This window comes from Bos grunniens, chromosome 1 (genome assembly GCF_055505025.1).
Source record: "Bos grunniens cultivar Pamir isolate PY7600 chromosome 1, Bosgru_T2T1.0, whole genome shotgun sequence".
Lineage (NCBI taxonomy): Eukaryota > Metazoa > Chordata > Mammalia > Artiodactyla > Bovidae > Bos > Bos grunniens.
The window spans coordinates 94,465,730-94,480,044 of NC_141165.1; the positions used below are offsets into that span (position 1 = coordinate 94,465,730).

General features: G+C 42.7%; 1 long non-coding RNA gene across 6 annotated transcripts in view; it reads left to right on the forward strand.

Moving 5' to 3' along the window:
- Positions 1 to 2,479: 2,479 nt before the first annotated feature.
- Positions 2,480 to 14,315, forward strand: part of LOC147379953 (uncharacterized) — a 759,110-nt gene continuing 747,274 nt past the window's right edge. For all 6 annotated transcript variants that reach the window (XR_015134360.1, XR_015134363.1, XR_015134362.1 and 3 more), the window contains exon 1: positions 2,480 to 4,428. This is a non-coding gene — a long non-coding RNA (uncharacterized LOC147379953). The remainder of the gene's footprint in view (positions 4,429 to 14,315) is intronic.

Below are 14,315 nucleotides of genomic sequence, written 5' to 3' on the forward strand. Positions count from 1 at the left end.
GATACTGGTACGGTATACGTTTTCAGGAAAATATCTAATTTCAGCATCAAGAATTGTTGAAAGCCATTCTAAATATAATGTAAGGAGGCCATCAGTTCAGTTCAGTTCAGTCACTCAGTCGTGTCCGACTCTTTGTGACCCCATAAATCGCAGCATGCCAGGCCTCCCTGTCCATCACCAACTCCCGGAGTTCACTCAGACTCACATCCATTAAGTCAGTGATGCCATGCAGCCATCTCATCCTCTGTCGTCCCCTTTTCCTCCTGCCCCCAATCCCTTCCACCATCAGAGTCTTTTCCAATGAGTCAACTCTTCGCATGAGGTGGTCAAAGTACTGGAGTTTCAGCTTTAGCATCATTCCTTCCAAAGAAAACCCAGGGCTGATCTCCTTTAGAATGGTCTGGTTGGATCTCCCTGCAGTCCAAAGGACTCTCAAGAGTCTTCTCCAACACCACAGTTCAAAAGCATCAATTCTTCAGTTCTCAGCTTTCTTCACAGTCCAACTCTCACATCCATACATGACCACTGGAAAAACCATAGCCTTGACTAGATGGACCTTTGTTGGCAAAGTAATGTCTTTGCTTTTCAATATGCTATCTAGGTTGGTCATAACTTTCCTTCCAAGGAGTAAGCGTCTTTTAATTTCATGGCTGCAGTCTTTTAATTTCATGGCTGCAGTCACCATCTGCAGTGATTTTGGAGCCTAAAAAAATAAAGTCTGACACTGTTTCCACTGTTTCCCCATCTATCTGCCATGAAGTGATGGGACCAGATGCCATGATCTTCGTTTTCTGAATGTTGAGCTTTAAGCCAACTTTTTCACTCTCCTCTTTCACTTTCTTCAAGAGGCTTTTGAGTTCCTCTTCACTTTCTGCCATAAGGGTGGTGTCATCTGCATATCTGAGGTTATTGATATTTCTCCTGGCAATCTTGATTCCAGCTTGTGCTTCTTCCAGCCCAGCGTTTCTCATGATGTACTCTGCATATAAGTTAAATAAGCAGGGTGACAGTATACAGCCTTGACGTACTCCTTTTCCTATTCTGATGCAATACATTTCTTGTTTTTGAAAAATCCAAATAGAAACTGTTTGACCTTAGCAAGTCATTCCCTGAGACTTGGTTTCCTTACCTAATAAAGGTGCTTGGACTAGCTAGGTGGTCTCCACTAGAGTGGCAGAGTAGGCTGGGGAGATTGTTGTCCCCAGAGGATGTGTAGAATGTCTGGTGATATTTTTGTTTGTCACAACTTGGGGATGGGAGTGCTGACGTCATCTAGTGAGTAGAGGCCAGGGACGCTGCCAAACCGTCTACAATGCACAGGATATTCCCAGGCAACAAAGAATGATCTGACCAACAGGACTGAAACTGAGCGTAAATGTTTCTCCCTGCTCTTAACACTTTGTGGTTCTTAGATACTTAGTAATCTGGATTTTTGCATGTGCACTAAGTAATTCTGTTGCATCAGAGTTCACAGATATTTTGAGAAACTTTATTAAGATATATACTGACATTGAAGAAATATAGGTTGATTCTTGAAAAATAATACTGCTAGACATTATTGATTACATCATGAATCATACTCACAATAGCCCTTGGAGACTTATTCAAGGCCTCACAGCTTGTTAGAGGCTAGGAAGAACCTGAATCACCTAGTTCTAGCTCCAAAGTCCTTGCTGCAGCCACTGTGCAGAGTGCCTTCTAAGAGTAGTCCATCTTGGCAGGACAAACAAGCAGCGCAGGAAGGAAGTACAGAGACTAAAAGAAGATGGGTGGTCTGGAAGAGAGGACCTCCATTGTGGTTAGAGAAAAAGTGAAAGAAAGAAAGAAAGTGAAGTTGCTCAGTCATGTCTGACTCTGCGACGCTGTGGACTGTAGCCTACCAGGCTCCTTTGTCCTTGGGATTCTCCAGGCAAGAATACTGGAGTGGGTTGCCATTTCCTTCACCAGGGGATCTTCACTGGAGTGGATTGCCATTTCCTTCCCCAGGGGATCTTCACTGGAGTGGATTGCCATTTCCTTCCCCAGGGGATCTTTCCGACCCAGGGATCGAACACCAGGTCTCCCGCATTGGAGGCAGATGCTTTAACCTCTGAGCCACCAGGGAAGCTGAAGAGAACACAAATTATTAAAGGTAAGATGTGAGTTTCAAAGGACATTGAAGTATAAAATGGGAAATCTGAATTCAGTCTGGTAGATTGGTGTTTTTCAGGCCTCCCTACACATTGGAATCACCTGGGATCTTTAAAAAAAAAAACCCAATTCAATTGGTCTGGGGTGGGGTCATGCATCAGTAGGTTTTAAAAGCCTTCAGGTGGTTCTTATCTGTACCCAGAAGACCATAGAGAGCTGCTGTAACTCATAAACAGATAAGCGTCTTAAAGAAAGTGTTAAAGGTGGTTGACCTGTAGTAATGTATAAACTAGATTAGAGCATGGAAGATGGAAGAAGTGGATCAACTGAGAGGCCCTTCTAGGTATGTAGGCATGTGGAGATTAAAAAACAAAAAACACTACACTATAGGGGTGGCTTAGAACAGCCGTGAAACCAGGAGGCCTACCTCAGCTCTGCTGACCTTGTTGTTATGGCCCATTGTGTGCCATGGCAAAAGTCACTTAACATTCCTGTGATATTTTATAAAGTGCAATGCACGCAATCCATGTTGTCTCTATCATGAAATGGTGAAGTGGAGCTCATAAAAGATAGAGACATCTTTGACGTGTTTGTGTTGGTGAGATTGATGACCAGCTAAAACTGGAGAAGGGAGGCATGAAAGATACTTCTAAAGAGATGAGTCTGTGGAATTGAGTGATCCTTCTCACAGAAAAAAAAAAAAAAAAAAAGTTGGAAACAGGGAACCATTACTGAAGCAAAACGGCAGTAGATAGAGCTCAGAGGCAAGCAGTTGGGGGCGGTTTTGCTCCCTAGTAGCATTCAGCAATGCCTGCAGACAGTGTTGGTTTATGTGACAGCGAAGGTGCTACTGTCACCTAGGGGGTAGAAGCCAGGGATGCTGCTAAACATCCTAAAATGCACAAGAGAGACTCTTACAGCAAATATTACCTGGTATGACATGTTAATAGTGCCAAAGTTGAGAACACTGACATAGACGTTACAGAGTTGGAAGGGGACAAAGGCATCATGATCATGTAATTCAGTTCTCCTATTTTACTGATGAGTAAAATGAAGTTCAGGAATTAAATGACTGGGTTAAGGTTCCCAACAAATGGAAGCCAAAATGTCAGAACTGAAATCGCATTCACCTGACCACCAGTCAGAGCTCATTAATAAGAGCCCATCTAACCCCTCACTTCATTTGGAAGAGGCCTGGGGAACGTCCGGTTGGAAATGCTTGGTATCTACCCACAGCTAGGAAGTCTGATTTGAGAGCTAGGAGTTCAGAGATGAGGTCCTCCATATTGGAGTAACCAGCAGAGATGTGTTTGATTTCCAAATAAATTTAGGAAAGAAACCAAAAAAAACTATAAGAGAAAATCTAAACAAAGAAGAGCGGAGGACCCAAGGGGCTCTTAGAATGAAGGTCAGAGACACCAGGAGAACTGTTTTGACTTCGGAGTCAAATAAAAAGGAATGGCTAACACTGTGAAATGCCACGTAGAAGTCATGTGGGACAAATCTTCAAACAACGATTAGACTTCTGAGGTGGAGGTCATGGTGACATCTAAGAAGCATTTCCATTGGATGGTTGGGGACTGGGGGGGCGGATTTCAGAGAGATGGAGAAGGAGCAACTGGATAGTGAAGAAATGTAGACTGTAAGTGCCAAGAGTCTCCTCGTGAAAAAGAGATACTCAGGACTTATGGGATAACAAGGTCAAATCAAGGACCCAGGACAGCAGGACTTTCACCTGTGATACCTAAAGCTAAGGGGCACTGGCGGCTTGGATGGACCTCGCGCGCACACACACGAGCCAACGCGGAGCTGCAGCGATGCCGGGATGTGCGCACTAGATGGCAGTAACGGGGCCCTTTCGGCTCGGTTCGCGGTCCTATAAGACGCTGCTTGTTTAAGTACAGTCGCATTTAGTTGGAGCTGCAGGGGAGTGAGGGAGAGGAGGGTAAGGAGGAGGAGAGCGGAGCGCGTGAGGGAGAAGGGTGCTCGCTGTGTTTACACTACACACAGCTCCGAGCGTCCGTCCGGCCGCGGGCTCGCGCTCTTGCGGAGGAGAGCGAAGCCATTCTGGGTCCGGCCGTCGTGCGGCAGGAGCCTGCTCTGTCCGGGTTGCCAGAGCCGGGAGAACCCAGGGGGAAACCGAGGGAACGAGCGGCGCGTTATTTCTAGAGCGCGAGCGAAGAGGCAGAGCCGGAGCGCGCGGGGAGCATCGCTTGGACCGCGGCGGAGACATGAGGACCTACTGGCTGCACAGCGTCTGGGTGCTGGGCTTCTTCCTGTCCCTCTTCTCGCTGCAAGGTAAGGAGAAGGGGTGTCCCCGGCCCCTCGCACCCCCTCCTTCACGCCGCCGGGCTCGGGAGTGGGTAGGGGGTCAGTGGAATAAGGAGCGCTCGGAATGTGGACGGAACGAGGTTTATTTACAAGTCCTGCGGTGCGCTCTCTGCCCTCGTGCAGGAGCGTGCGGACAGACTTGCTGCATTAGCCCTGCTGATGGGGAGATCTGGAACCGCTGTGTGTGTGTGTGCGTGCGTGTGCTTGTGTGTGTGTGTGTTGGTGGGGGTAGGGGCTGCTGCGAGTGGCGGCGGCGGAGCTGGGGTTGTTCCTCTGTAAACTCTTCAAGAGCCACCGCGGTGTTCGCTGTCCCCACGTCCCCGGTGCTGATACCACTGCATTCCTCCTCTTTTCAGGAGGGAATTGGCATTAAGTTTAGGAGGAGGCTGGGTATGCATTTGGCACCGGGTACTTGCACCTCCGTGCAAAATAACCCCTGCAGATTCGACTCCACCGTGGGGGAGGGAATCGGGTGGAGGGGAGAAGGGGGTGAGGGGGGGAGGGCGAGAAAGAGAATGAATTCATGGGTTAATAGCTGTACTGACTCGAAATGGTCAATACGTTTCTTGGTTGGAGGACTAAATAGCTAGTGTTGGATGTTTACTTTGAAGAGGTTTTTCGGTCTCCGTTTTGGGAGGCTGTGAAATGAATTCATGAAGGTTAAAAATGAAAACACATACACAGTGCATTTCATTTACAAGCTGCCATCCCATGTTGAACACGAAATAATTTTAACATAAAAATATATTTTTAATTTACCTGTCTCACACTATGCCACCCATGAGAGAAGCCTTGCACCATTAGCCACAGAGAGTCTGTGCTATATTGCTCTACCACTGACGGTTCTACTACGGCTTCATGTTTGGGGCATTCTGCCATCATTAGGACCTGCACCCGCTTGCGTTTCTCATGCTGCTGCACACTTAAGTCTATTCATTTACACACACATGTGCACACACACTCACACTCTCATACATGCACAGTCTCTCTTATGAGCACATTGACGTGAAATTACCAGACTGGCAATCCTACTCCTGATTTTCTTTTGACAGCTGGTTGCCAGTGCTACATTTGTGGGTTTCATTTTTCATTGCTGGGGGATATTTTGTGTCACTATAGAACACTCTTGCCAAATGAAAAGAGAAGAGACTCCCTGGCTGTTCACTAATTGAAACATTTCAAGTGAATAAATACTGTGTTGAAGTTACGTTTTTGAAATAAGCTTAGGGGAGCAGCTGAAACTCACCCACAACACAATTACAAGTTACAGGTCCTAAAAACTTCCTCATCTTAGAACTCAGTGACCCATTTCTCTACTATCTAAATTGTGAGGTCCTGTAATACATAATTCCTCTACTGAACATGCCTGCATGAAAAATAGAATCCCGAACTAGCTTTGGCTTTTAATATTTTATTCTTTTGCATTTTTTTCCCTCTAGAGCTCTCAGTACTTTCTCTGTAATTTCAGATACTGCTGCAATTCAGCTTTTTCATATAGAAACATTAGCATCATGACTGTACTATGCCAGCAGCAGAGGTTAATCCCTTTCCTTCCTATTCCATTTAACTCTAGGAACTTAGCTCTTCTGATAAAATGCTAAGAATGAAGTCACTAATACACACTTCTCTTAAGTTTGAATAAAACTGTAGAATATTCATTACTCAGTCTTGGGGTCAGTCGAGTGAAGGGCAGATCAGAGTGCTGATGTTTCAGGGCATTTCTAAGGGCCTAGGAGTGTCTAATGGAGAACCAAGCCAGATAATTATATTTCAGAAGATCTTCCACTTAAGAAAAAAAAAAAAAAAAAAACCCTGCAATCTTCTTCAGAAATACCAAAGTTAACTATCATGGCAACTCTTTGAAATAGAGTATCTGGTATTATCTGGGCAAAGTATCTAGTTTTTTCTTCCTAGAGAATATTGTTCTTTCCAAAGAAGATTTTCAAGGGTTTGCTCAGTCCAGTTTAGTGAAATTATGGGAATTGGTCCCAGTTGTCTAGCTTTGGGGTCCCCTGATAATTGGCAGAGAGCAAGCTATAGTGACTTTGAGTAATGGGGTAGGAGGAGATGACAGTATGGCCAGAGGAGGCTAGGAGATATGGGGGTCATCTACAAGCAGTTGCCACATGCTCTTTCCTTCTGCCATGATTATGGCAAGTCTGGGACTGGCTGCCTCACAACATGCTCCACTCTCCTGTACACACACACACACTAATACCATAGTCCATGTCAGTGTGTGGCCCTTTTGAATCAGTCCCATAGACTGCAGCACAGTTGTCATTCATAGATTTGTTCATGGATCTCCAGATGTTATTGGTGTCCATTTTAAAAATTAGGCTATTAAAAGTGTTGAATCCAAATATTTGGGGCTGTGTGGATGGATTTTTTTTTTTTTTTTAATAACTCGGGTAGGCCTTGTAAGACAGAATTGGTGCAGTCTAAGTCATGACTCTGTGGTCATGGGCAAGTCAGACATACACTGGTGTGTTCTCATGTTCTCAGTAATCTGTTTCTAGGTGATGTAAGAATCATGAACATTGTTTGAAATAGATGATACAATATATGTTAGTCAAGATATATTTATACAGGATTAAAAAAAAAACCCTGTAGTTTATCTTAGGCTTTTTCTTCAAATATCCTAGAGTACTTTTCCATAGTTGCTTATTTTCATTCATGCCACATCTCTGTGATAGTGATAGGAACAACTTTTAACTCTTAAGGAATGAAGAAATGGTGACAGAGGTTATATAATTAGAGTCCCAACTGGGTTTTATCCTTGATGTATCCGATAAATGTATTTTATATAATAACAACTCTGTTGATAAAGATATACGGTTCTCAGAAGTACCCAGTTCATCATTTCACTGTTGTCATGTTTACTTGTAACCCTGAGCAAGCAAAGAAAAAAGGGTCCAATTGAATGTGTTAAAGGTAAAGGGAAGCTAGCAGGCAAACAATGACAGAAACTGCTCAGAACTCTCCATTTCGTGCCGGGTGGTCTGAGGCTCTGGTGCCGTTGGCTCAGCTCTGGCTGGGTCGCCTTGTCATCTGGCGTCTCTCCTTCCTTTCTCGTGCTCCAGAGCCAGAGAGCAGCCTCTGCTTTCCACTGAGGTTGGCTCTGTTTGCTCCCTTTGGCATCTGGGATGGCAGGAGCTGTGTGCCCTTTGGGGATTGCAGAAGAGATGAACCCCACGTGGCCCACCCCACCTCCATTTCTGGCTCATTTGGGCATGAAGGTCGCCTTGGCCTCTGCCTGCAGCAGATTTGGGCTGCTCAGTGGCCAAGAGATGAGAAGAGCGTCGTTACTCTGCATTAGAGGCAGCATTCCAGCCCTTGAGGGGAGCCCTGTAGCAGCTGCTCAGTGAGGACCTGAGTGCTCGGGCCCACTGTTGGGAGACCCCCTTTAGAGAACATCTTTGAAGAGCCTAGATCACTCACAGGGACCCGTGCCACCTCTTCCCCTGCCAACAGTTCAGTGCAGATGTGGGGTGAAACCTCTCCAGTGGGATTTGATCCCTCCCCCTGACAAGAAAACAGGACCCTTCAGGAGATGACTTTTTTGGTTGAGTCCAAGTTGCAGGTTACGTTAGTATTAGGTGGTAGTAAGTAATTAAAAAGTGAAAATATAAAGTTTATAATTTTACCCAAGTAACCTAAGAAGAGTTAAGGCACCATCCATAAATTCTGGTTTTCTGCAAAGCAGGAATGTTGCCCTGCTCTTCCTCACGGCCGCCATCTGAAAGTACAGTTTCAGTGACCATGGACTACAGTGAGGTCCCTTTGCTGGAGAGACGGGAGAAACCATTCCTTTTTTCTAAAACACTTGCATTCTAGGGAAGTATCTGACATCACGTATTTAAAAACAACACTAACAGGAGCATTCTGAGGAGCCTTTACCCTCTGAGTGTCATTCCTCTTCTCTGACTTTCATAGGTGGTTGAACAGAGTTCTTTACAAGCCTTCAGTTTGTATTGTGATGCAATCCTATCCTCCACTCCCCCATCCCTCACCCCATTCAAATTACCATGATGATTGCTGAAAATGTATATCCTATCTTTTTGTGGGAGTTCTTTATAAGTAGCTGCTCAATCTAGAGAGGTATAGTGCACTCTAGAAGTAAAGCAATTGACCAGAAGGCCTTTAGGATTTCTTATTCCAGTTGATAACTGTCTACAGGCCAACCCCAGAAGATAGTAAATTATTTTCCACAATTTTGGTCAGATCCTGAAGCCAACCCTGTCTTCTAGTACGTAACAGTATTTGTACTGTGAAGATTTTCTATTTTCCTACATACGACATTGTCTTCACTATAGTGCTTTCTACACTGCCTGATACAGCAGAATTACTTGAAATAATTTTCGTTGCATGATCCTCTCCTTCATACCATTGCCCCTCTGCCAACCAAAATTTACTTATGTTCTGTATCATTCTTTGATATTTAAAAATATCAGTGCTGCAACATAAGTAGACCTAGTCTGGACACTAAGTAGGGAAGGGGGTCAAGTGGGAACACTTGGGATATACATAATAAACTGTAGGTACTGATTTCAAATCTATTAATAATTTCCTGATGAAACGTAGACCAAAATCTCATGTAAGTCCGTTTTCTCATTTACTGGATTGGGATGATGGTGCCTGTCTGCTGTCATTTGCATGCTTTGAAAGTTATGATGCTTCAAGCAGATGCAGTGTTTGTTTCTGCCGGAGAAGATAAAGAGTTAAATTAAAAGGGATTATCTGGCTGCTTGCCACTGACTGAATAGAATTTGCCAGTGTTCATAGCTATCTCTCTGCCGGCCTCCATCCTTTATTTCTCTGGACTTGGGTGAGAGCCATATTGAGCTCCCAGTGCTAATCTAATGCGAAGGGGAGATACCAGTATTGATATGGGGCTGCACAACCCTTTGCTCAAAGGGCTTAAGCCAAGAAACAAAGCAGAGCAAAACTAAAATGTAAAGAAAAGATGTGTCCATTTTTAATTCCATGCTAGCCACCTTTTGTTTGTTTCCTTTCTTCCCAAGCCTACAACAGCCTCACTTAATATTTTAGCTTGCAGTACTGAGGAATTGCTGAAGGAGGGAAGAAATGTTAGGGGATCTAGATTCCAATTAACTTTGCTACTGTGGCTGTGTAACTCTGTGTGAATCACTGTTGTTTAGTAAATGAGAGTGAGAATCTCCAAGATTAATGAATCTTGCTGAGGGTGTCAGCAGACCAGAACTCTCCTGCTCAAATAACCTCCATCCCTTCTCTTCTTTTATGTTCCTCCTATCTTATTCACTATGGAGAAAGTCAGGCGTAAAACAAAAAGGAAGTTATGCAGGGACGTATTCTGGTATTGTTGACATGCATAATTAGTATTTGTCTTCCATTAAAATAACAGTGATATAAATGGATTCTCTATAGGTGTCATTTATAGAGTGGTTTTTATAGCCTTAAGTGCAGAATTAGGTACATTTAAACCAATGATACAATTTTGTTTTTAAATTGAGTGAATGCTAAGTGTTTTATGAGGAAGCAAGAATTTATATAAATGTCTTTCAAACTCTGTTTCCAGGAACCTGCCTTCTTTTTTCTCCTGGAGAAGGCAATTTTGTACTCCCTGGGGTGGGCGGGAAGAGAGGCTTACTCCCACCTCCCCCCGACTGCCAACCCCACCCTCATCATCTCTTCCTTCAAATCCCCAGCCCCAGAAATTGTATCTTACTCCCCGGAGAGGGGATACGTACCTCTGTCTCTTGAGGACAGAGCAGCAAGATGTTGGGAGGAAAACCAGATTCACTGGTCCTAACAAATTCTCAGGGGGATTCCGATTGGGTCAGTCTGGTCCATGCAGCCTGCGATCAGGTCTGCTTTCCACCACTGGGGACCTCTTTTTGAATAGCAGTGGGGAGAAACTGATTTTTGTCTCATGTATCAGTGATAAGACTAATCCCACTGACCTGGCCCAACCTGCTGCTGGCATATCAGATGCAAGCTTGAAACTGCTCCTAGTAACTACTATGGTTTTGTTACTGAAATTTTAATTTCCTATCTTTCCCATTAGGCAATAATGTGGTTTGAGCTGAGGAGGAAGGAGAAGAGTGGGCATGCTGTTTAAAGTTATTTTTGTTTGTATCATGTGTGCAGCATGAAGAATAATAGTCATGTCAGCTAATTGGGGTATATACAAGGCATAGTGTAATCAGAATGTGGGTGGATATGCAAGAAACAAGTAAATTCCTCCTTTCCTTTATCCCCCCTGCCTTCCTTTCTTCCATTAATCTTTAGTAAGCCTAAGTAAACATTCTTATAAACCTTATAGCAAAGGAGACAGGCACTTAAAAGATACATTAATTACCATTGTAATAAATACATAATGAAGGAGAATTTAGGGTATCATGAGGATGTATTTTAGGGAGACTTAGCTTAGTCTTGGAAGCTAGGACTGGCTTTTCTTGAGGAATTCACATGTAGTTGGATTTGAATGGTGACTCGGAGTTAGCTATGTGGGGAGAGAGCTTTTCCAGCAAAGAGGAGTATTGCTAATGTTAGAGGTCCAAAGGAGACCAGCATTTTTCAGGAGGAGGAGGAGGAGGGTGCACAGATCAAAGAGGAAAATGGCAAGGTAACCTTATTGGTGAACTAAGCCTAAGGCTGCAGGGCCTTGAGAAGCTTTGTAAATAGGTATGATTTAGTCTTACGGGGCAAAATTGTGAGAGGAGGTTTTGAAGAGTTTTAAAGAAGGGCAGTGTCACAGAAGGTGTGAGTTTTTGAAAGAGGACTCTGGCTGCAGTATAGGAAAAGGAAAAGTGGTGGTGAGAAGCCAGGTCAGAGGCTTTGATTTGGTAAGAATAGGGATCTTGGTAGTTTGGGCTAAGGTTGTGGCACTGGAAAGAGTGAATGCATTGATGAAAGGTTCAAGGGCAGAATCCTTAGGGCTTGGTTGAGTGTGGTTCTCAGGCGCACACGTGTATACGTAAACAACCACTGCAGTTTAGGAGAGAAACACAAAGTTGACCTTTTACAGTCTTCATGATTATATATTACTTCTCACCTGTTCCTGCTGCAGCTAAGTCGCTTCAGTCGTGTCCAACTCTGCACGACCCCATAGACAGCAGCCCACCAGGCTCCCCCGTCCCTGGGATTCTCCAGGCAAGAACACTGGAGTGGGTTGCCATTTCCTTCTCACCTGTTCCTACCTATTGCTAATAACCTTATGAGGTCATATGCTATTGTTTCTGCTTGACAGCTCAGGAATGAAGCTTCAAGTGAGTAAAACTGGGCTTGTCTTAGAAGCGTGGGCTTCTGTTTCGAATTCAGGTCCTTTTCCTTACACTGTGTTACCCTAAATAGTGGTATCAATGGGAATGACTTATAGAATTTAAAAAACCGTTTTTTACTAGGCATCTATGTGGCCTTGGGCAAGTTACTCTCTGATTCTGGAGATAATCTCTAAGGTCTCTTTGAGCTCAAAAAATTAGATGACTGATTTTATTCTGATTGGGGAGAAGTCTAGTCTTAATTAGCAAAATGACTGAATTAAATATCGTATTTAAAAAATGCAGTTTTATTACATCTAGGTATATTCAGAAAAAAAAATCTCAGCAAAGTCTTTTCAAGGAGAGGGTCTTGATGACCTAATTTTATGGCCAGATTAATAAAGAACCAAACCCTTTAGCAATTGGCAGTAGTATCATTTATTTCCAATTAAATCACTAAAATCATAACATTAGCTCTTTTTTGTTACATTTTATGCCACTTTTCTATACAACATTAGACGACTGGACATTTGGGCTTAATTCACTATTTATTGGAAGTCTAGTATTGTGTTCTTAAGAAATAATTTCCTGAAGAGTAATAGACAAAGTGTGATAAGCTGTAAAAAACAGATTGGTTCAGAAAATAAGTTAGGGAAAACAGAGGAGGAGAATATATTGTGGACATGGCCTTAACTCTGATACTAAAGACTAGGGAGATTTCTGTATGGGAGGAAAAAGGTGAAGGATACTTCCATTGGGGAAAATAACGCAAACAAAGAACAGAGAAAGGATGTGCAGTGTTTGGGTTGTAGTATAGACCGTAGCCCTTAGAGTTAAGGGTTGATGTTGGAAAATATTGACAAAGAAGCCTGGAGACTCGGTGTGAAGCTTGGATGCCAGGCTTAGCCATTTGTACTTGATCCTGAAAGAAATAAAGGGCCATTGATTGGTTCAGGAAGGAAGTGACATAAAGGAAATGTTGCTTCTGGAAGACTAATTTGATGCCAAGATGCCATTTGCATACATAATACTGAGTCAAATGCAAGCCTTGCCTTTGTTTACTGCAAATTACAAGCTTAGTTTTTCTGTATAAAAATCTACAAATCTGTGAGGCAAGAAAAATTTTTAGATCGGTTCATATCATGAATGTGAATATCTCCATCATGTTGTCTTCTGAAGACAAATGCATACATACACACAGATGTGTGTGTCCTGTAGTATGTTATTAATGAGGCAATAAGGAGTTGTGTGTATAATGTATAGTATGAAATATATGATGAGTAGGTAGTGAGGATAGCTTTTCCTAGATTGCTGGGTTTCCGATGTAGACCATCTGTTTAGTTCTGTTCTTGTATAATATATGGTGAGAAAATATTGTTAAATAAACCTTGGCAACACTGAAGGAACTTGGAAGTGCTTCCCATTGCATTCCAAAGCAAAGCTTGCTTTTTTTTTTTTATTCTTAGAGTGAGTGGAGCTACGGTTTTTCCTGATAGGGTTTAAAGAATCATTTGTATTTTAAAAAGCTTCTCAGTATAAATCAATGTGTTCATTGTATAAAAATGAGAAAAAAGAAAAGCATTGGAAAAAATGGACAAGTAAATATATATACAGTACTAGAGAAATCTATATTAAATTTTTTTGGTTGTGTATCATTCCAGACTGACTCCCACCCCCAGGCATGAGTTATAAAATTAAGATCATGGTTTACATATACTTTGTAATTTACTTTTCTCTTTTAAAAGCATGTCATGCAGTGTTTTTCTCTATTATCAAATCTTCACCTACAACATATTTATTAATGGTTGCATAGTGTCCCATATCATAATTTATTCATCAGTGCCCTATTGCATATAATTTTTGGTGAGTGCTTTTATTTTTAAACTTGGGAGATATTACATGATGCCATCCACAATTAATTTGTTCTTGCTTCGTGACCTTAGTGGTTTTTAGCAGACTTAGGAAACTGACTAGCATATTAATCCAGTGTTGTTTCAGAAACCATGCTGGTTTTCTTCCATAGTTTATGTTTGGTTGCTTATTTAGTGATACATCCTTGTTAATAGATCCCATGATCTCTTCATGAGTACCTGTGAGCTCACAGTACTTTACATCACAGTACTTTACATTTTATGAAATGCTTTTACATACATTCACTTCATTGGGCTCCAAAAATATCCTGTAGAGAAGAAAAAAAGCTTAGAGTATTGGCCACCTGCAGTGTGAGAACTGCATGCAAGACACCAAGTCGAGTGGTTGGTAACATAGGGAAAAATTTAAGGATAATAGTTGCAGCTGTTACTCAACAGTCATCGTCATGTTACCTCCTTGAGTCATTACTTTTTATTTGGTTAGGGATTATTATACCCCTCTTAAGGATGAGAAAACTGAGACCTTAGAAGGCTCAGTAACTTGAGGAGATAAAATACTAGTCAGTAGTATAGCAATCTCCCGCGTCCTGGTGCCCTTTCCTCTCCCCTCTCCCTCCTCCAGTGGGGACAGAGCACCAATTGTTTGATGCTGTTCACCTGAATTTGAATTCATTACGAGAGGGAGTTTCACCTGGCTCCTGGGGGAACTCTCTGGCAAATCTCAAATGGTCTAGAATGTGGC